We start from the raw sequence: 3,204 nt of genomic DNA, 5'->3' as shown, positions 1-3,204 counted from the left end.
AACATACACAATGCAAAAAGACTCAAAAGGAAAGCAACAATATGAAATGCAGTTGTTTATCTTGCTTTTTGCAAATATTAAATACAAAGYTTTTGTTTCCCAGGTAAAGCAATAAGTTGTCCTTGAAAAAAAAATAAGTTTAAACAATTCAGTGACCTAAATAAGATAATGACAGGAGTTTTTCCACTCTTCTGCTGTAAAACACACAGAAAAAAGCACGCTAAATTCCTTTTCACCAAGTAAGCTAAAAGTCTCTAAGAGCATGCAGACAGTCTCACATCTACGGAGATAAATTAGTCTCAAACGTATTCACAAACCCGAACAACRAGATTTGTATGCAAACCACAAGATTCACAAATGCATCATCAGTTTTCAAATGTACACAGTTCCAACTGCACAAATAGGACTATGTTACGCATATAAATCATAAAGTGTGCATTCACAAATCACCCAGAATGCAGAACTTKAAGCAACAAAGGCCGCATGACAGAGAAATCAGGACTTTATTGTCTTAGCTTTAATTAAACTCAAGAACAAAAGTGATGCGAACAGGAAGAACTTTTAAAAAACTGCAGCTGAAGCTAACAAGTGGACAAGGATTTTAAAAAGTGTTTCTGATGCCTGGATAGAAGAAACAAATAAAACCATTTGGAAACAATGATGTAGAAGCCTAATTCATACATGCTCACAATCACTTTGTGCCATGAAAAGACATTTTTAAAAGCCATTCTTACCAGTTTTACAGCCTCCATCTCATTTTATCCTCATCACTGATAAACAAGAAACACAAGTTTTGGCAAAATCTTTAGTCAAGCTGCAAATTCTTTTTCTGCATTTCGATGTCTTATTGTAGACATTCTTACCATCTAGTAGCTCAGCATGAGAATCTTGTTGAGATGTTTGAACTTCTTCTTCTTGGTTTAGTTTTGGCAGTTGGCAAACACCGATAATGTGCATTACCGCCACCTACTGATGTGTGAGTGATGAGTGTGGACTGGACCAGTGCACCAAAGCAAACCAACTAAAACCAAATACRTCCAGAGTGTTGTACACAGATGAACAAAATCATGGGCGTGACAGAGATTAGAGACAATTACAGAAGTGGTGCAAGTGTGATGATTACCAAACGAGGACCAGGTGAGCAGGGACAGCAAAAACCAAGACTGACACAACAAAACCACAACACACATTAAACAGAATGCCTTAAAAATATGTTAAACTGAACCAAATTTATTCTCTAGAGGTGCTTATTTACATAAAAGGCGAAATGTAACGACCAGAATTTGTGTCTTTGTCTATTTTGATAATTGTTGGTGTAATATTTAAAATGATGCTATTTAGCAGTTTTGTACATCAAGACTCAAAGTAAAGTCTGGATTAAGCTTTAAGTCTAAAGTTTGCACACTTTATGATGTATATAATTTTCCTTTCTTTAGCACCTCAGCATGAGCTAACGGGTCAAAATGATCYGGCGAGGTCCCAGACAGCAGTGGATAATCCAAGTGATCAAAGGGTCTTAATGCAATATGAGGGTTTATTAAAGGTCAGCTGCGGACCTGCCATTTCTTATAAGTCYTGTGTTCTCTTCTGGCCTGCCAGCCATTAAAGGTCACATCATACCACTCTTCTGCAGACAAAAAGATGACAAAAGGCCTCTGTGAGGAGGGKACTATTCTTCATCTAACAAGGACCACGAGAGCATGCACTTCTATTATACTACATGCTGTTGTGCCGAACTCTCAGAAAGCTCTGCAAATATGAAGGTTTGGCCTGCAGCAGGTGAAATGATTAAAGTCACTTCAGGTTCTTTGTGGTGTCACACAAAGTGACCACGGTCTGCAGAGGGGCTTTTAAACCTTGACATTAATCAAAGTTAATCTTGTCGTTGAGGTGACTTTTTCATTTGTTTCTTTGCAAATGACACCGAGGGGCATAAATTCTGACACTGACAGTTTAGCATCATCATAAGACGGTTGGTGGGGTTTAAAATCTGTGTGGTCTACAAATGGAGGATATTCACTGAAATCATGACAAGAATGAAGACATGATCGCAATCAAACTGATAACCTGTCACATAAGCAACACACATCATGTTTGGTGCACTTTGTTGTTCATAAAATGTAGTTTGTTGCATCTGCTGTATACATATACACAGAAGTATTCTAGGGCATTAGTTTAAATATTTTCTTTTTATGGATCCAACAACAAACATGAAAATGATCAATAAGCGTCGAGCTAATCTGTGTTTTGTGTTTGTGCAACTGCAAAAAAAATTGTATTCTTGCAGGTTCAGCTTTATTCATTTTAGAAACAGCTTCCAGGTCATCTCACAGGTCCTGCAGGAAATTAGCAATAAGCTAGCCTGGGAGAAATTCTGATAATATCTTCTTCTGACACATTTTCACAAATGGCGTCTCTGTTCCTTCATAAACTCTCTCCTCCCGCTGATAACACCTGTGACTCCTCTTTGCTGCAGTTCAGTAAATAATAATTGGAGCTGCCAGTAAATTGCTTGATTTGAAGCGTTTAAATAAACACGTGAATCCTTTCTGAATGTGTTTCACTTCTGTCACATCGCATGTTGGCCTGTCAGGAACATGCACATTTGTTTGTCCCTATTTCCTAAAATATGTATACAGGTTGGAATATCATGAAAAGGTTGATTTATTTAAATAAATCCACTTGAAAGTGAAACTTGTATATTTATATTCATTCATTACACCCAGACTGATTTATTTCAAATGTTTATTTCTTTTAATTTTGATGGTTATAACTCACAACTAATGAATCTCATAAAATAGAATATTACTTAAGACCAATCCAAGAAAATACATTTAAAAAAAGGATTTTTAGAAATGGTCAACCAATTGTATGACCATGAAAACATGTACAGCACTCAATACTTAGTTAGGGTTCCATCCATCCATCCATCCATCCATCCATCCATCCATCCATCCATCCATCCATTTTCTTCCGCCTATCCGGGGTTGGGTCGCGGGGGCAGCAGCTTCAGAAGGGAGGCCCAGACCTCCCTCTCCCCAGACCCTGAATAAAAAGATGAAAGAGCATTCAGGTGTTGACACCACTATGTGGGACTCATGGATGAGCATGTTTGGTAGATATAAAACACCTCAAACAACTAAACAACGTTCTCCTAGGATTATATGAAAATGATAAAATGAGTGAATAGATGCGACTCTAAAT

General features: G+C 37.4%; 1 long non-coding RNA gene across 5 annotated transcripts in view; it reads right to left on the bottom strand.

Moving 5' to 3' along the window:
* The window catches only part of LOC106515926 (uncharacterized), a 56,383-nt gene extending 55,357 nt beyond the window's left edge, over positions 1-1,026 (bottom strand). For all 5 annotated transcript variants that reach the window (XR_001310052.1, XR_001310054.1, XR_001310053.1 and 2 more), the window contains exons 1-2: positions 864-1,026; positions 735-770 (exon numbers count right to left, since the gene is read on the bottom strand). This is a non-coding gene — a long non-coding RNA (uncharacterized LOC106515926). The remainder of the gene's footprint in view (positions 1-734; positions 771-863) is intronic.
* Positions 1,027-3,204: the final 2,178 nt, after the last annotated feature.

Source organism: Austrofundulus limnaeus, unplaced genomic scaffold (genome assembly GCF_001266775.1).
Source record: "Austrofundulus limnaeus strain Quisiro unplaced genomic scaffold, Austrofundulus_limnaeus-1.0 Scaffold33, whole genome shotgun sequence".
Lineage (NCBI taxonomy): Eukaryota > Metazoa > Chordata > Actinopteri > Cyprinodontiformes > Rivulidae > Austrofundulus > Austrofundulus limnaeus.
This window is presented reverse-complemented; position numbering and strand designations above follow the sequence as displayed.